This window comes from Lates calcarifer, linkage group LG21 (assembly GCF_001640805.2).
Source record: "Lates calcarifer isolate ASB-BC8 linkage group LG21, TLL_Latcal_v3, whole genome shotgun sequence".
NCBI classification, from domain to species: domain Eukaryota; kingdom Metazoa; phylum Chordata; class Actinopteri; family Centropomidae; genus Lates; species Lates calcarifer.
The window spans coordinates 22,992,378-23,012,694 of NC_066853.1; the positions used below are offsets into that span (position 1 = coordinate 22,992,378).

At 40.4% G+C, this 20,317-nt stretch overlaps 1 protein-coding gene across 2 annotated transcripts in view; it reads right to left on the reverse strand.

Moving 5' to 3' along the window:
- LOC108888213 (SPRY domain-containing SOCS box protein 4) overlaps positions 1 to 15,258 on the reverse strand; it is a 41,723-nt gene extending 26,465 nt beyond the window's left edge. The window contains exons 1-2 of one of the 2 annotated variants that reach the window (XM_018684107.2): positions 14,963 to 15,258; positions 4,291 to 4,384 (exon numbers count right to left, since the gene is read on the reverse strand). The gene's annotated coding sequence lies outside the window, so the exon portion shown is untranslated. Of the gene's footprint in view, positions 1 to 4,290; positions 4,385 to 14,952 lie in introns of both variants that reach the window. The other variant, XM_018684109.2, reaches the window with a different exon arrangement.
- Between the last annotated feature and the right edge of the window lie 5,059 nt (positions 15,259 to 20,317).

Below are 20,317 nucleotides of genomic sequence, written 5' to 3' on the forward strand. Positions count from 1 at the left end.
CTCTTGCCTTGGGCCATGTAGCTACAGGTACCAGGGAGACAATAAAATACCAATGAATATGGACCACACAGTAGATTGCCAGATATTGTTGAGTTAAGTTAAGCTGGCTTTGTACTCCTCTGTATGCCTTTACAAATATGTTTTGGTTAGATCTCAAGCCAATAAGTTAGGTCCAGTGTTTTAAGAATAGGATAAGTTTGTGTAATAACGAAGTTATGTCAAGGTAACCCACCCAAGCCCTCTTTCTCTTCCTCTCTCCTTGGCTCTGAGACCATCCCCCGCTTTCTACCTATGTATCCGTGCCTCCCTCCCTCTCATCTTCCTCCCCTGGGAGACAAGAATGCCCTCCTCTCACTTGTTGCCCCCTCCACACACAACAGCATTCCTCTCTGCATGCTTGCACTCTTCAAGCTTAGATGTGTTGTGTGCTGGATTCTGTGCACATTAACTCAATATGACTTTGCTCAAATTAACTCCAGCAAGAAAAGCCACACTGGAGCTTTCACAATAAAAAAAATACTCACTCACCACATTCATAATAGATTCAATAACAGCAATCCACACTGAAGGCAGCTGCTGCTGCTGCTGCTGCTTGCCCCTGGACTACCTTGTTTTGATGTGGCCTAGGTTGTGTATTGATAAGAGTGCAGAAAGAAGCTGAATGACCTCAAGAAGGGATCAGAAAGAGTGGGCACAAACTGCACACAATATTCATCCATGTGCTTGTGTGCAGTGTCATTTAGGGGTACAAATGATTGTGAGAACACCTAGGACTGAATGTGATTAAAACGCCTACAGCTGATTGGGTTTGGACATTGAGATTGTGGAGGAGTACAAATATCTGGGTCTTTACCTCAACAATAAACTGGACTGGTCTCACGCCACCAACGCCCTGTACAAGAAGGGCCAGAGTTGTCTCCACCTGCTGAGAAGACTGAGTGTGAAGGTCACTGCTAAGGACCTTTCATGACTCTGTGGTGGCGTCTGCCATCTTATATGCAGTGGTCTGCTGGAGCAGTGGATACACATTTATGGGGTTTTTTTGTTTTTTGTTTTTTTTAATGCTGATTGCTGCACTTTATTTATTTTTACCCTTCTGTGCCTTTTTTTATATTACATTATATATATTTTTTTCATATATTTTTTTTGTCACTCTTGTTTCTTGCTGCTGTAACATGTAAATTTCCCACAAGTGTGATAAATAAAGTGTATCTTATCTTATTGTAAGGAAACACAGGAAAGTTTCAACAGCAATAGGTTGTTGAGGATAAGTCAAGTCAAATAATGAATAGATGGAAGAAAAGAAAGGACAGGAGGGATTGTAAATATAAGAACTATGGAATAAAATATAGTAGTACACAAGACTGTTAAAGCCTGATGGAAATAAAACAGCATAAAACATATCAACTGCACTGTGAACAAAAAACATCCTCCTTTTGTCTCCAACAGACAGCTGATTTTTACAACATATAGATCAAAGAGTCTAGTCAATCAAAGTGGTGGGCTAGTAGTCAATAACAGACCTCTTTGTCCAAATGACTTCCTGCTCCTCAGACAAAGACATGCCCAGCAGCTGAGGATGAGTGGTAGTTTGCCGTCTCCATGTCTCTGTTTACCCCGGAGAAGAATCTGTTGGCAACCACGTGTTGGAAGTAGGAGCCAAAGCTAACCCTCTTTGAGAATCCATCTCTCCCTTTTGTCCACATAGACACACATACATATATACACACACTCGCACACATACGACTGCAATCCAAAAACCACTGTAGATATGGAAGGTAAACCTGCCTCCACAGAAATGTCTCCCACTGTTTGGGTATATGTTAGACTGAATCTTTGAATTAACTATGCAGTTTTTACACTGCAATGCCCAAATGACCAGTTACCACACACAGGCCTTTCTGTGTAGTTTACATGTCAGCAATGTCATCATTATGTTTCAACAGATTTTCTGAGATTGCTCAGGTTTATTCCCACAGTCCAATGACAACAACATGAGTTGAATATGAAACTCGATAATGAAATGTCGATAATGAAAACGATCAAAGTTAAAAAATATCTTTCACACACTGGGATTTAATCCACTCTTTAATTACAAATCTTCAGGTCACTGCCATCAAGGCATACTGGGAAACCCCTGTTTGTCTTCATTAGATGAATGAAACCATAAAAGTCTCCTGTTTGAACATAGCTGTGGACTGAGACTGGAAACCTGGCAGAACGAGCTACTGGTTGCTTTAGCACTGACTCATATCTTTCTCATGCTTTCATAAGCCTGCATACACAAGTACACCCAGACCACACCAACAGTCGCTTCACACACTGATGGGATTAGAAACCAAAAAGTTGAACTGCACAAAGCCAGAGAAAAACACAATTATTGTTTGACAGTGGACACTTACTTATACTGTACACGTTATTCTAGTTATCATGATGGGTGCAGGCTCCACTCCAGTCAATGTGGAAATTAAGGAGAGTGACAGGGCAGCATGAGTCACTGAGTTCACCTTAACTAAACTGACAGTCTCTATAGGGGAATTTCAGTTGTATTGCTGCAGTATTTACAAAGTAAGCTCACAGAGACAAAACCTGTTGTTGCTACATGGTGGTGCTGGTTGGAGCTACAGGATCTACAAAATTTTGCTGCATACAAAACAAATCACCACACAGAAAACAAAAACAACTGTATGGCATTAATGCAATCTACAGAATAAAAATACTACCTTATTTAAAATGTTCTGTTTTTGTTGACACGTATTTTCCTCATGTTTTTATTCCATTCTAAATTTGGCATTGTACATTGTAGTTATGCTATGTTGCGCAGCATTAAATAAAAATAACTAGTTTATTTACATTTATGAAGAAGCAAACAGAAAAAAACCCAATAATGAAATGAAACCTGTTATATTAGACAAACAAATTACAGGTTGAAATGTTACCAGTGAGTTGAACTGACACTTGTCGTACAAGCTCATACATTTCTTGGGTGGCAATGTCTGTACATGTTAGTCATGTAATAATGAATGACCTTTTCAGTGTGTACCCTGCCTCTTGTCCAATAAGCTCCAGACCCTAATAACACCCATACAAGAGCCCCCTTACAGGAGCAGCTACTCATTTCTTAGAGAACTTCTACTGTTGTGTATACGTAACTGTCTGGTCCTCAAATACAACAACAGCCCAGACTCTTTTAAAAAATAATTTCCGCAAAGAAAACATGTTTTATAATCCATACCAATACAGTATTTATTAAAAAACGGACTATTGCATTGAATTACATCACAATCCCTCCCTCAAACACACTCACAGTAAAATATACACTGTCTTTTGTCAAAGATGGGGTTGTTGTGTTGAACTGCTTTGGTGCATGTGACACATGTCAGTCTCACATGCATAATGTTATTCTGTCAGCATTCAGCACAATGTGTCTGTTTGGCTACATGTTAAATTGAATTCTGCTCTTCTGTATTTTCAGCTTACACTGTCAAAAACCCATCTGGCTCCTAAGTGCAGTTTGCAGCTGTGGGACTCCTCTGTCACTCCTGCATGGTTCAGATAGCGCCATAACAACCTTTGCCACATGGTTTTGCTGTATGGTGCTCTGAGGTTGTTGCCTGTAGCACAAAACACCTTTATCATCCTGGTGTCCGATATCTACCTAGTGTTTTACTTATGTGATGTTTTCTGTAAGATCAGATGCTTTACTATATTCAGTTTTGGGACATACTTGATTCTGTAGCTTTAATTCTCACACAAATACAAAAACATGGGTGAGTCTGTACTTAGGCCATGACTGAAATGTAAAGTGTGGCACCTGGGTCAGTGTCATAGGCTTCCACGTGCTGAAACCTTAGCCAAAATTCTCTAAGCCTGCACACTACATATCAACTGCTTTTTTGCAAGACCTGTTGAAATATTTAGCAGTCCCACTGGATCGGTTTCCCTGTGCCTACAGGTTATCCAAAACCAGTCTGATCAGGTTTCCACAGCAGGGTTTAGAATGTGAGGTAGATCATTGAAATCAGTCAGTCTGTCATCACATCACCAACAATCAACCACTTCCTACTGCCAGTGAGACAGGTCATCACTTTCAAACAAAGACATATCACTTGCTGGGGTCACTATGTATTCAGTCTTTGCTGAAAGAACAGAAAGTCATCCTATCACTACCAATATCAACACAATGCATAGCTGTGACCAGCTCTGGCGTTGGAATATAGATGGAAGAGCATTGCTGAAGTATGTAATAAAGGTGGATGAGGAAAGTTAGGTGTGGAATTGGAAGCTAACCTCTTAATCCATCTGAGTGCAGGCGTCTTCAGAAATGTGCATATCTGACAAGTCGACAGGGCACAGGTCACAACATCAAAGCGCTGGTAATTTCCTGTAGAGAAAAGCAGCAGAGGTTTGATCAGGGTAATGCTAAGACACATGAGAAGACTGTTGTATTATTAATTCAGATGACATACATGTTTGCCTTGTGGGTCACTTCATACCGTTCCATTTAGAGCAGCAAAGGGCGAGGTGCTACTAATATTCTAAACGATAGTTGCCAGGTCATCTTAATGAGCTCCAACGCAGAACACTCAATGGCACAATTAGAGGCAATACCCTGACATAATGTTTTGCATTATACATGCTAAGTGCCACTACAGTGCTGGTGGATGTTCTCCTGAGAAAACCTGTGTTTGTTTGGGTCCAGTTCAAATCCAGCTCAAGATGAAGCAACTCAAAATAAAAGGACAGTGACAAAGGGAGACGACAAAGGAAGGAATAAAGGAACAAGAGGGAAGAGGGGGGAGACCTCTGCTCTTTTGAATATTCATGAGCCTGTGCAATCTTAATGTTCATCAAATTTTAAGATGACTCCTCTTCAAACATTAAATAGCCTGGGGGATGGGGTCCCCTGCCTGTCACTGGCAGCTTGTGTTGACAATCAGGTTGGGGAAAAATTGATGCAACAATTCTTGTGCAGTCTATGAGTGAGACAGATACAGTGGCCAAGAGAGCTCAGTGTACTGCAACTCAAGAAAACACATTTAAATAGACAAACAAGCAAATTAAGAAAACATCAATTTGACAACACAGGTGCTGCAAATAAAAACTACCCATTTTTGTCTTATTAAAGTAGGCTTCAAGTAAAGACGTTAATGTTAATCAATTACTCGTTCATAATGCAGCCCTGAGAGCTGTATGACTGATGGGGGATAGCACCAACATTACTCCCTGTGGTACACCACTACTTTTACTCTTCTAAAATTCCATCTGTTAAGTAAATATCTCAAAACATTGGCTCATTCTCCATAACAAGTGTAGCTTCAGAGGATCAGAATTTCAGTCTGTTGAGTCCTCAAGTGTCAAGCGGCAAAATTTGAAGCGATAGCAGCAAACAGTGTTCAAATGTGCTTAAGAAATCAAATAATTTTTAGCTTTTGACAGCATTTCTAAAACATGTCCTTGAGAAGAAAAAAAAATTGTTAACATGGACAGATTTTTCCAGTAACCTGTTTTCCTGTGCATGTAAATGCAGTCAGTGAGACATCATCTCTGATTCATATGAACTGCCAGTCTCAAGTCCCTCCTTTCACGGTTGTTTTACACACACACACACACACACACACACACACACACACACACACACACACACACACACACACACACACACACAGAGGCAATGCTGGATTTATTAAAAGACTTGATAATTATGCATTCAAATGAGCAATGGGGGAGTGTTTGGCAATGAAAGGAGTGCTGAACTGGTGCAGGGTGGGTTTGGACAGAACCAAAGTTGTAAAATGAATCTGCTATCAATGGGGCCTTGTGGATTCTCACACTGATTAAATGATTAAATGAACCGCAGAACACCAAAGCACCAGCTCCTCTCTCAAGACACTGAAGTCCCATAAGGCACAGAGTTCATTAGGAAACTTAAGCTAGTAAAAAAGAAGTTACAGTGTATTAATTAATCTACCAATGAAAACTTAATGAACAGTAGATCAGTCAGGAAAAACAAAGCCACTCTCAGAAGACAAAGCAAACTTTAAAAGTTTGTCAATAATCCCAGGAGCAGTCTATATTACTGTGGTAGTAGACTATAGTTCAAACAGGATCCTTCTGAACTAAGCTGCAGGTATAATGCCTTCATAAATTATCCACTGCATCTCTTCCAAATTATCAGCCCCTGAGAAAACAAGTAAACACATGCATTCAGGCCTGATTTACACATATTCACACACCCAACTAACTGATGCAAGCCCAGACAGTGTGTGGTCTAACTAGACAGCAGGATGGCTTACATGGCTTACACAGTAGCCCTCTCTCCAATGCCCCTCACTCCTCACCACCTGTTTCCTCCCATTCTGCCCACACAGATCCAGTAACAGTCAGTGAACTGCTGTAGTGAGCTGACGTGGAAACAAAAGTTGAGGTGATCTAAATGACATAGAATTCATCAGCTTATAAAGTGATAACCACAGAGGACACAGACCTCAGCGTATCTGTGTTGCTTCCTTTCCATTAAACTACCACATTCATACTTTTAATCCAGTATGATAAATGGCAAGGTGATGTAATTTGTCAAATGGTTTTGTCTGGTAAAATACTAAAATAATTCAGGTGGTTGAACAGCAAACAGTCCATTTCTGGCATTTTTCGTGAACAACTAAATAAAACACCATGGATGTCTTCCAGGAGAGATGGTCTGAGAATGTGTGCCAGTATGCCCATATGTAAAACAGTATCACATCTTTCTCCTATCTATGATAGTCAGCTTTTCATCGCCTCTTCCATGTTCCATTCCATTCTTTCCACTGGCCATTTGGAATGGCTATAAACAGTTCACCCCTCTGACATGAGCAACACATTTTACAGAGTAATTCTACTGAGGCATTATTTAACTGTAACTTTCTATTGTCGAAGCAGTGCACCGATGTTTTTTAGTATCTCCTGTCCTGCCAATACAGCCCTTGTCCTTGCTATTTTATCACCCAGTGATAATGAAAAGAACAATCAGTTTGCAGCAACATAAGTACAACTCCAAGTCAGCTCACACACACTTGGGAGTGTAGTTTAACAAGCTCAACAGGATGTAAAAAAGAGGCCAGCTGAGCTAGCAAAAGATGTCCCATCAGTGAGGGAGGGGGGGTTATGAACAACTGCAGCTTTTAATGATTTGACATCTTTAATGATGGTTAGAGGGGAGAGGGATGAACCATTTATCAGTTGGAGGTCCCTGGGACGCTTCAGCCCTCAATCATTTCCGCCTCACCTATGTCCTCGTCTTCCAACTCTGTTTTAAGCCAAACACATTCTCAAGTGACCAATAACTTCTCCTGTCTGAGTTAGAGTGGTATATGGGCCTCGGCTGAAATAGCAGCCATCGGAGCAACATTAATTTGTACAGTAAAGACTTCTTCAACATACAGCTTGTAAATATGGCTGCAATACAAAAGAGAAAGATTAATATGAAAACCAGCAAAAATGCCCCAAAGCCAGCCAACGCAATTGGTAACCTATCGGACAGAATTATTAGCGCTGGTCACATTTCAATGTACAATCAGTGTATTCATAAAGCCATTCTCTTAAAAAAGAAAAAAAAGACAGGAGAAAGTTGGCTGTGGAGTCCAAGAGTTCAACTTTTCATTTGAAAAAACAATAATTTGCTCAGCTGATCCTCTGTACAGGAAAACAGAGATGAATGATACACAGGTAAACATACTCACACCTTTGTTATGGTTATGAGAGCCTTGTGTTTCCTGGTAAGAGGAACACCAGTTAGTTATAGTTATAATACAAAGGACAAATCTGCAAGAAGCAGCAATACACCTGTTCGCAAAATTTTTGTCACCTGTCTCCAGAAACAGCCAAAAATACATTTAAATGTTTTAAATGTGCTCGAGTTTGTTCTGTTGCAGTCACCATTTCATTTCATTCAACTGAGTCCTGCATTTACCATCTCTGCAGAGCAAGGGCAGAAACTGCCTCGCTCCTTGACATATTTCCTCCACTAAATCAGCCAATTAGCAGCACATTTTAACAGTGTAAATGGTTATGCTCAAAAATTACTTGACATGCTCTGCATGTAGGCCACAGAATGGTTCTGATGACATGGCATTTAACTAGGAGGCATGTTTGCTGATCAAAAGGGCCTGTCACTTTAGCAGCTAAATTAGCTCAATGTGCCGCAGCAAAGCTTGTGGCCTCATCTACCCCTGAGAAAATAAGTAATGTTCTCAAGCAATCCTAATTAAAAATGCTAAGCAAAATTTAGAAAAGATGGGGAAAAAGGACAGTGGTGTGAAAAATGTCTGTTCCATTTTTGTGTTGCTTTGATCTAACCTCTTCCTTTCCCAACACCTCTGAAACATGTTCAGTTCATCCTGACCTCAGGAGAACCCAGGGGGGTAAGTAGCTGCCCATGTAAAAATAGAGAAACAGGAAAAAGGGTTCTTTAGAAGGAACCCACCACTGTGAACAAAGCTCCTGCCATCTTGCAGGGGGACACAGCAGGCAACAAATCAGCTGAACATCAGTGGAGCAATAGGATTCCAGTAGAGCATATCCACAAGTACATAGGACAACTCAATTATTCATGTCAGTGTAGTGTGGCTAAACAATGGCTAGGCCATGGGATGGTTGAAACCAGAGGTAGGAGTATGTGAATGAGCATTATTAGCAGGATAGCATGAACCACTCTTGGTTTCTGGATTTAAAAAAACAAAGCAAAGCCAAAACAAACAAACAGTACAATTTGCTTAGTTTAATTTCCTACTAATCCTGTGCAGGGTTAGTGGGAGGATGGGGGGCTAGATTCACAGAGGGTGTTTACACAAAACAAAGAATTCTGTGTCCATATGTGAATTACAGAAGGGATGTTCACACCTGCTCCATAATAATTTTTAAATTTAAGTTTCTTTTAAGTCAATTTACCATTATTACAGTTCTCATAAGCCACTTCTTCAGTATATTAACATGTGCATATGTCATGCTCTTGTTATCCCCATTTCTTTACAGCAAGCAGCCATGTATGACTGCAGTTTTGCACAACACTTACACACCACTGTGGAAAAGGTCACCAGAGGTAAGATGATTCACAGTAGTGTGTATGTGGACTCTGCCCTCACAATGACCCAGTGGTTTGGGTACACTGTTTTGCATGGCATATTGTTATGGCAGAAAAACAGATGAGGACGAGGAGGAGAAGGCATACAGTGGGAGGAGGAAAAGGCAGCTGGTAGACAGAGGGGTGGGTAGGAGGATGTCTGGGTTGAAACACTGAGGAGGAAACTTCCTGCTTCCAGGTCAGATTTAACCTCTTCCTTTAAATAAAGCTGAATACTGCTGAAGTCGAGCTGTCAGCTTTTAAAGGTAATCCATGTGCAGGACATCAGGTCAAAAACACCTACCAGACCTCTTGCTATAGAGTGAAACAATGGCAGAATCCTATCATATTAGATAACAGCACAAATATATAAAATTTAGCCTTCTATACTACAAAGTTCCATTAAAACATCTATTTTAAGACAACAATTACGTACAGTTTTAGTCTTAGTTAAAAGATATTCGTTTGCACACCAAATTGCCTAAGGCAATTGTTTAGACTGTGACATAGCAACTTCATTGATCACAAAATGAGATGCCACTGGGACCAGCAGATGAAGGATGACTTCAGGCTTATACATTAAATTATAGCACATCCAAATGTGATGGATTTTCTGACTTCTCAAAAAATAAATAAATAAATAATCAATGACATCAGACTGTTTTCATCACCAGTACTATAACCACATATTTTATCTGTGCTTGTAAGAGCTTGGGATAATGGCTTCAGTTACAAGAGACTTTCTACACCTTAATTAACTAAATGCCTTAGAGAGTGAGACTTTATTGGGACAATCACCACAACCATCCTCAGTTACACTCCACCAAGCCTCCTCTTCCACGAGCTATCGATCACTCAGCTATTCTACCCAGCTTCTCAGTCTCTGTGTCTCCTTATGTGCCACTCGAGTCTCACTCAATCTGCCCACCATTCATCACCACTTTCAGGGCCATTCTTTCAGCATCTGCATCGCTGGGGGGATCCATGTTATTGACATCTACACATCCGCGAGGGTCCACAGCCAAAATCTGTACAGACTATATGTCACTACAGAGACATGCAAGAGGGCTACATTAGAAAAGCATCTCAATGGAAGTTCTGTACCACTGTTGTAGCATTAGATGGAAATTCTACAATCATCTAATGCTATACTGAGTACATAGTGCATGGTGAACATAACTGCTGTCAAGAGTAAAATTACAGCACATCAAATAAGACAGATTTTCTGACTTCTCATCATAATCAAGGACACCGCACTGCTTGCAATTGTCAGTACTACTACACAGCCACTCCTTTCATTGATAGGAGTTTGTTACTAAATGCAGCACATAATGCAGAGGTTCAGTGTACAAGTATAGAAGCATGTGGGTGGAAGCTTCTTCCAGGAGGAGCACTTTACACTACATTGTTCTGAGACGTGAAAGATAAACAGCCCCAGTAACTTGTGTGGTACATCCCTCACTCTGTCGCTCTCAGGGGGGTGGGGACTTCTCTCTGCCATGAGGAACATCTGTCATCTGCCTGAGGAGCTGGATGAGAGTCCAATCTTCAGCACCGATCACTCGCCCGGCAGCGACAGGCAACACTGGCTAACACGAGCAGTAACTTGTTCTAATCATGCACACCATGCCTAAAGGAGGAAAATGATGAGTAGGATTTGTTTCAAATGGATATGTATGATATAAAAGTCCTTCTGCTGAGAAAAGGTTTCATGTCCCATCTAATCAATACTGACAGTCTGAAGCCAGTGGCACTGTGCTGTTGTCAGAAACATACTGCTGGCAAGATGGAAAGTTAGAGTGTAGCACTGCCTTACCTAACATCCCTTCCTGTAGAAACAGCCCACAGAATGACCCACAGGCTACCTGCTGGTGCACACAACTAAACCTGATGAGACATGGTGCTACTCTGCATGCAGTTCTTACTGTTAAATCAACCTTATCAAGACATGGCAATGAAAACAATTGATGTACATCAATTATTTTTGTTTGACAGTGTCATAAGCAATAGGGCAAAACTGTGATACCTGCAGTCTTTACTACAGGTACAAAAGTGCAGCTTCAGTGCTAACAACAATTACCCTCAACCACTAACACACATGCAAAAGCATTTAAATGATTTTCAACAGCAACTAAACATGAGAGGCACAGATTTAAAAGAGCAATTCAGTTTAGTGTGAGCCACTGAAGTGATTAGAGTCTATTACTCGGTGCAAACACAAGGGCACTGCTGCCCTTTTAAAATGACCTGCTGTCCTGTAAAACCCAGGCGTGGCCCTGCTCAGCACTGGATTGCTTTTAATGGGATTTCACAACATTAACATTCTACTGAGTCAGCATCAGCGCCCCTCTGCTGAAACAGCCTCAGTGTGTGGAACAGTGGGGAGCGACTGGACATAATGTGGACGAGGTGGGCAATTATCAGACAAGCTTTGACTACAGAGAACCCTTTTGTTCTTTAATGGTTGATTAATCACTTAAATTAATCACCAACAATTTACTACTTACTATTATAATAACTGCATCAGCACTAATAGTAATTTTTGTGCATTTTTTACGCAACAATACCAAACACTGTCTGGTTTAAGTTTTACATTCGTAAGAATTTCCATTTGTCATTGTCTTATTCTATAAAAGCTCAACTATCTTTGGATTTCTGACTGAATTGGATAAAACACACAGTCTGATAGCATCACCTTTGACTTTAGGAAATTTTTATGGGTTTCTTAACATTTTATATGCAAAGTAACCAAAAGAGTAATTACAAGGATAATAATCAAAAACAATACTTCTTAAGTTATAAAATTAAACCATAATGATAAATACATGTTTGCATGTTGCAGTTGAATTAGAATTTTCAATAGCTACAATGGCAAAAAGAACTGTCAGAAAACCAGTGTCAGAATCACTGCACAGGCACTGTTCTCAGCAGCTCGTTGTTATAAAATATGTAACAAGCACTACAGCTTGTTTCTGAAAAGTTGTCCACACGGAAATGCCACAACTGGTGCAGTCTCTTCATCTGTTTCTTTCAGTCTGACAAAACAAAACTACGGAAAATAAGAGAAAAATATGTGCTGCCTTAATAAAGTGCTAACCTCATACAGACGAAGTTAGATTCTGTGGTCTAGCAAATGCAACTTCTTGGTGGTGAAAACTTATCACAAGTGTTGTTAAAAATGGATTTAACATCAACATCTAAAACAAAAGTAAATCTAAAGTAAAGCATGCTGGAACCTCATTTTCATGATCAATGTTAGGACTGGGTATATGACGGCAGCAGGAGACTGGCGAGAGTAAGCAGCCGTTACCTGGGTGTAACCCACAGCTGTCACTGCCGCTGATTTGCTGCTTGACACAGGAGAGACGATGGAGTAGTACAGCAATCATTTCCCACCTCATTTATCAACAGAAAATCACTAAATACCTTGACAATGACGTGGGCATAATAGCTGTATCATCCATTTACCACAAAGTGCACAGCTACTCTATCAGGTTACTACAGCTGACTGCTTGTTGCTGATGCTGAATATTAATCTCCAAGACAATGTGCCATTTTCATTACTGTGCTCGTCTTTAGCAGTGTGCTCTCATATGCTCCCATTTCATATGCTGAGTTCACAAAGCAGACTGTTGCTGTCCACCTGTGCTACTGTTACAGCAAAACTTTGAGGTTTGAGGTCATTTTAGAAACAGTGTTGCTGTTACATTGTTTTCCACCAGTAAGCACAAACAACTTTCTTAATATGGCTAAAAGTTCTGCTCAGCACACTCAGTATTTTGGTCAGGGGAGGACTAATTTAGTTGGTCCTTCTCAAAAATGACTTTATTGTGAGAATCAGTCAATATATTGTTACTGTATTTTTTTAACGCTCAACTTCTAATATTAGAATGTGCCTCAAGTATTCAACATCAGTCACTCTATAGTACATATGTCATAAGTGCCAGAGGTCTCTCTACACCATTGTCTGATTTCAGCAGGAGAAAAGAAAAAAACTGAAACTATTTGTTTTTTTATTTCACCGACAGTATACAGAAAGAACAAAATGACTAACATTCTCTTGATTTACATTTTTTCATGTGCAGCTGGAATGAAATACTGTTCTGTTGTTTCTGTTGAAGCAGGAGAGACGACAATATGGGTGTTTTTTTCCTCTAGAGGCACAGAAACAGCAACATGACCTGACTGCCTTCAGTGTGATTTACAGCTAAAAGGCTAAATATAAGTTGACCATTTTTTTTATGGTTGTATCCCACCTCTCTCAGTCTGTTGAAACACATGATGCACGTGCAAAAACATATCAATGACTGGGTTGCAATCAACTGCAAACTGTACAATAGGTCAGGATACAGTCAAAGCACCAATAACCAATGCCCTTTTATTTGCTTCCTGGTAGACTCTGGATGAATTAAACATGATAAGAACTCCACTATTGACTTCTGTGAACCTGGGCACGTTTATTCCACCCACCCACACGGTAACAGGGAGGTCAGCTCATGTCACAGTGGTCACGGGGTCAAATCCCAGATGGTGAGCAATGGAGTGAAGGGGTCCATAGTTCCATTATGATGGGAGAATATGAGCTGGCTTTCAACAGAATAAGGAAGCTAATTAACATTCAGACCATTTGTCATACTGACTACGATGAAGTCATCCTAGAGAAACTGCTTACATGTTAAAAGACTGTTGTTTTTTTGTTTATTACACAACCACAACTGAAAACAAGAGCAACCATCACAACAGTTAGCCTAGCTACCATCTATGATCAACCAGTTATGTTCTCCATCTCACCATCTGTTGTGGTCCACCCACACAAATCTCTCACAACACTTGATCTGGACAGTAGCCTGCCAATGCCCAGGAGGGCAAAGCAGATGGTGTGGTTACAGGCAAAGCATTTAGCCTTTGAATAGCAGGCAAACTTCAAATCAATGAAGTCAAATAGTGCACTTTCAGGTGCATCTAGGGCATTAGGCTGCCTTGTTTGCTCACCTGGAATAATGTTGGCCATTGCTTAGTCAAAGCAGAGCTTGGAAAAAAGACTGTCTTCCTCTGCCAAGTTCAAAACTCCACAAAATATTAACAACTTAAAATACTGGGAACAGAGCCAAATAAGTCCATTCTTTCATATACACTTTGAAACTATCATTTGATCTATGCATGATTGAGACATAAATATGTTCCCTTAGAGCAGCTACTTGGTTTCCAACAGACACTGCCTCATGTGAACTGTTCTCTCTTGGAGAAAAACAGCAAGTCAAAATCTCCATTTAAATACTGCCAATTTAGCATTGGCATCATCTACTCACACTGTAATTACAATAAAAATACAAGTTAGTACATTTACTGTGTCTCTAGTGCCCTCTCCAAGTTTCGGAACACAAATGACTTTCGAATAAGTTTATAAAAGGCTACATGTCTAAATATTTTGTATTGATTCCTACCCACTGCTGCAGCACAAGTTCTGGCTGTTAATTTAGTGCGTGACTAAACAATTCAACAAGTTAAATTGTTTTTAAATAAGTAACACAGGTGATTTGCTTTAATAGTTTTATGCCGAAATTCTATGTGGACATCAAATAGTCTACACATATCTTACGTTTAATTCTTCTGCGCGTGTCTGTCTGTCAAGGAGCAATGAAGCACTAAAATGACATATTTTTTACTGGAGTTTGGGAAAGAATCCGTTCGCGAAGGGAATGTGTCGTTGCCTCAGAAAACAAGAGCAAAGTTTGAGACGGGAGTTTTCTGCTTCTTGCTAAATAAAGCGACGGTGAAATACAGTCACGATGGTTTTGCAGCTGTTTTCGACACAATATTACAGTCATATGGACGAGAAAAAGCTAATTTACCGTACGTTACCTTCCAGTCTTCGTATCCAGTGCTTCTTGGTTTCGAATAAAGCGACCTCAAGAAAACCTCTCACGACGCCAACTTTGCTCTTTCCTCAACAAAAGCCACCACTCGGACTTAAGAGTGACACTTAGGGAGGGTAATGGGGGATTGTTAAGACAAAATCTAAAAATACTTATACGAAGTCGACGTTTATCTGTATTGACGAAATGAAAGAACGCTTTGGAGGCAACGGGCGGCTTTCTTTGTTCCTCTTGCCCGCAGCCTGTTCCGTGGATATTATCACCGTTCATGTGTCCCTGACAGCCGCTGATTGGCTGGAGCGCCGGGATCAAGAAAAGGTGACTGGTGTCAAGCCACTCAGAATAACAACACGCTTTCCGATCACGACGTCAACAAAAAAAGACTTTTCGAAAAATGCCATTTTTAAAATTTAACCTCATTATATCTGATAGTTGCATCGCAATTTATTTACCCATTTGATGGAGGTTGTTCGTTTATTATATTATTCTGGCGGTTATTTTTTCCAAAACGTGATTAAATCCATGCTTTTATTTTGTATGTAGTCTTACTATACTTCCTGTTAAATTCCAGCATTTAATTAACTTGACGCAGGGTGGAGGCCACTTCATGCCGTACATAGTTTTAAACTGTGCATAATCACTATCTGTGTGCTGTCTTGTGTTTAATTTAATTGCACTTGAAGCACAGGCCTACGTATAACGTTAAACTCTGAATAACACTTTCCATTTCTACTCAGACTCACTTTCTATTTTTGACGTAAAAATATGGTATTTATGGTAGTTATGTAACTCCTTGAATGTCACCTATAACAATATCATCAGTAGGTTTAAACACGAGCAAGCAGGCTCAGCTTTTAATAAAGGCCTGGATGAAATCAGGCTCATTGTGAAATCTAGACCATTGGCTCCCTGAGCAGCTGGCCTCAAATCAGTTCCAAAGAGATTGGAGAATTGAAGTTGATGGCTTTAACACAGCAGAGATCACTTTCCTGTCAGTATAAAACTCAGCTGACTTTCTGTGCTGCTCTGCAGTGAATCATCTTAGGAAATGCGCTTATTCACTTTTCAGCTGAAAGTTAGATGAGGATATGTCATGCCTGGCTGTTAAATATAAAACGGTGGCCTGGTGACAGTTAGCTTAGCTCTACATAGACTGGAAACAGGGTGAGCCAGCTAGCCTGCCTCCGTCCATAGTTTAAAGATAAATCTGCCTGCCAGCACCTGTAATCAACACATTATACTGAGTTTGTTTCATTAATACAAAAGTGTAAAACATACATACAAAGTGTAAAAATACCACGTTGGTGTTATGGGGGGTTATGCACCAGACAGGAAGTCACTGGTTATGGTAAAGAAATAAACTAGTGCAGTACATTACCCTTTGTAAAACCTCAACTTGTCATTTATAGACTTTTTATACAAATAAAACAATATATTGTCACATTTAATAACATGTAAATTAATGTGTTTAAGATGTACTGGCAGGAGGATTTGTTTAACCTATATACGGAGCCCAGCTGCCCTCCCTGTTTCTGGTGTTTATGCTAAGCTAACTGTCTCTGGATGTAGCCTCATAATTAGCTCATAGATATGAGAGTGGTATTGTTAATCTTATACATGAGTGTGGATAAGCATTTTCCCCAAAATGTCAACGTATCTCAATCTCTCCTACTGGCTGTTACCACAGACAGTAAAATGTCTGTTACTCAGAAAGTCAGAAAGTTGATCTCGTTGAGACAGAGACGGTTTCAGCTGAAAGTGACTCAGAGATCCCATGCTGTGTGTGTACCCACAGTGGATTTGATGTTGTGTAAGAGCAAGCTATTGTCTGTGAATGAGGCTGTGAGAGTGCAAGTTAGCTTGTGTGTGTGTGTGTGTGTGTGTGTGCCCGTCTGCCTCCCTTTCAGTGTTGACTTCAGAGAAAAAAGCTGCCATGGCTGCTCTCACCAGATCACACTGAATCCTCCCCAAGTCCTCCGACAGACACTTTGCATCAGATGTTTTTATTCTCTGCCTTTTATTATGTCGTCTCCCCTGCATCTACCCTTCCTTTCCCCCCTTTTTTTTCTCCTTCCATTCCTCCGGCTGTCTCTCTCTATCCAGTCCTCTCGTGTCACGTCTTCATCCTGTGGGTCTTTCTCTCCCTGGGCCGATGGAGCCAGCCGTAATTGGATGGTGCACTGACAGTCAAACAATGTCGCTGAATCACCATGAGGACTTCTGCTTGTTAGAAAATACAGGGGGGTACTTTGTCTAGACTTGGCTGAACTTCCCTTCACTTTGCCTCCCATATGTAGGTGATTTGTGTGTATGTGAAAGAGAGAGAGAGAGACAGAGAGATGTCCCTGAATTCACCCAAGCCAGTGTGCTTCTCACAGTGGGTGGTGGGTTCAAACAGTTGCCAAAGTTAAGTGTGCTCATGTGTTTTGTGGATGCATTGAATACTAGTCTAGAGTCACCAGATGATTTACAATTTTTCATACCCTCTGTGTGTCATTGTTGGAAATAATTGCATTACGTATATACAGTATACAGTTTCTCTACAGTTTGACATTTTGTGGAAAAAACTTTTATGTTTTCTTGCTCAGAGATAGATGAGGAAAAAAAGCATTTTGATTCTGAAGATTCCATTACCATTCTCATGTCTGTCCTTTAAATTTCAAGCTAGAGCCAGGAGATGGTTAGCTTAGCTTAGCATAAACTTTTCTTTGATGTCTCCTATTACTTGAATAACCCTTTTTAATCATTATAGTGAAAATAACAAGAGAACAAGATTGAGCTTCAGGAATTGGATCACTGAAACAGTAAACGCAAACGCATCTGAGAAGTGAAAAGGTGTGTAATAGCTTTGGTGACTTTACAATATCCCTATGATAAGTAGAGGCTATGTGCTTAGAGAAGAAACAGAACAAGACCTAGGGAGGCAGACTGAATGCATTTTCTTTTTAATCCATGCACGCAGTGTGGTGTGCATAATGCCTGGTGCACGTCAGCCTTATGCTGTAGTTGTGGTTTTCCACTTTGACGGTGTGGGCAGACATCTGAAGCAAGCTCAGTGAGAATTGTTTGTCTAAGTCTGGGGCCTAGCTGCTCATGAATAGTGAGCTAGCATCTGTTTCATCCTCGGGTACAGCAGCAGCAGACAGACAGTCGTGCTCTGCACAGACTGCTCAGGCTCAGTGTGAGGCTTCTGTGTTAAACCAGTCGGTGACTCACCTGGAGGACTTTAGACACCGCTGAAAACCTCACATTGCTGGTCAAGGTTAGGATGAGGACGTGCAAAAGGTAATGTGGACATACAGAGTCTCCAAGGGTGTGGAGGGATTGAGATTTCATACAGAAAATGGATGAGCTGTCAAGAGGTTCTTTGGTTAAGTTAGGTCTAATTGTAGCCTAGATAGAACTATAATTAAAAGATCCCATTGTAAGATATGAATAATACATATGAACAAAGAGCCATTTTCTAATTCTACACAAAAGCACTGGTGTTACACGTGAACTGCGCTGAAAAGGGCACTCCAGTGATTTTACACATGAAAATAGTTTTACTTGTCACAGAGGGTCATACTCGGACAATGCAAAGAAAGGAAGGCAGGAGGAGGATCATGGGATGGAGGATGAAGATGATGCCTCTTTCATTCCTGCTCGTTGCCCAAACGCTTGTTCTTGCGCTTTGTAATTTCGGTTGCGAGGTACAATCCCACACAATAAGTGCGTAATGCTTGTGTAAAGTACATAACACCCGTGCAAAGTGTGTAACATTTTATTAAAAACACAATAGAAGTTAGCTGTTAGCTTCTAGGGTGCTTCCAGTGCCTTTAACCGTTCTGACTTGGAGCTCGACAGAAATTAATGTTACAGAGTCCTGTAGTTACCACTTGTGGCAGCAGAGGCCACTGTTGATGCGGCTCAGCAAAAGCTACATCGTGTTGTTGATGAGATGAGACAATGTGACTTTTAAAATTCTTCCTTGTTTTAAAGTTTGGAATTTTATTGTCTTGTTTTAGATTAAAGATAATGTGCTATGGTCTGGTGTGATCACTAGCTTATAGTGGCTAAACTTTAGATAGATACAGCTGTGTGCACTTGTGCTGTGGTTGAACAGGTTTTAAAATTGACCCCTTTACCGTCACCTGTGACGGCAGTGGTGACCGATTTTAGCCCCCTTATAGAGTCGGAGGGAAACAGTAGTAACATCTTTAGCCTCCATAATGTATTGTTAGGACAAATCACATTTGATTGGATAAATCTGTGCCCAAGAGCTGAAGATAAATCGTAAAAATATTTTATTTGACATTAAGAGAAAAGACTTTAAAGCACTCAACTAACTGATTATTTCAACATCTTTTTGGTATAGCTTAAGGGGTAGCTGAAAAAGTAACACAGGCACACACTTTATACCAAAAAGCCTGTGATATGAACTTAGGTGCAAACTTTGAAAGATGCAGAGATTTTCCAGGTAGGAAAGGTAGCTCTAATGGAAGATGCTATTAAATTGCATTATAGGATATATTATATATATATAGATATATAGGATATATAGGATCCATTGTTTTAGGAACTAGACACACACAAGGGACTGAACATCTGGATATGTCAGCCTGTGCAAAGTGAAATGCAAAATTGTTGGAATGACCCTTTAAGGACAGATACTGCCTGTGCAGGACCTCAGGCATGAGGAATCACTTCAGTGAAAGGGGAAATAAAGCATGAAAGAAAGCATGTGACAAAGTATTAGGCTACAGAAAGGAAACCAAATCAAGAAGATGAAATGTTTGATCTATATGTAAAGATGGGAGAAAACAACAACTTTAATGTTTCCATATAAGCCAGACCAGAGTAGTGCCCAGATTCCCTTTTTTAGGATTAAGTCTGACAACAGAAAACACCACATCACAGAGCCAAAAGCCTGTTAGAGACAGTGGAAATGGAAAACAGCTCAATTCTGTCTCTCTTTACCCTCTGCTCCAGTTCAGAGGTAAAGAAGGTGCCAGTCATAACACCCAACTGGCTCCATCAGGTTTTCTGCTGTTGTTTTGCAGTGTGTCCCAAAAGCTCAATTTACAATTGAGGCACAACCAACACCCTGAGGCACTTTGTATTATTTCAAGAGCACTGGCATTGCAGGCACATTGTGGAGCATGTTTTGGGAACACATTCCTCCCTTTCAGTCTGACACAAAATAAATATGTGTGGTGTCTGACTCAGGCTGGTCCTGGTGGAGCTAATGTGATGATGTGATGCTGTTGTTGAGGCCAGGAAATGAGCTGTGAATTAGGTAAGTGTGTTTTTCAGCTGCGGTTACCATCATTCACCTGGCATCAGTTTATGTTCTGCTTTA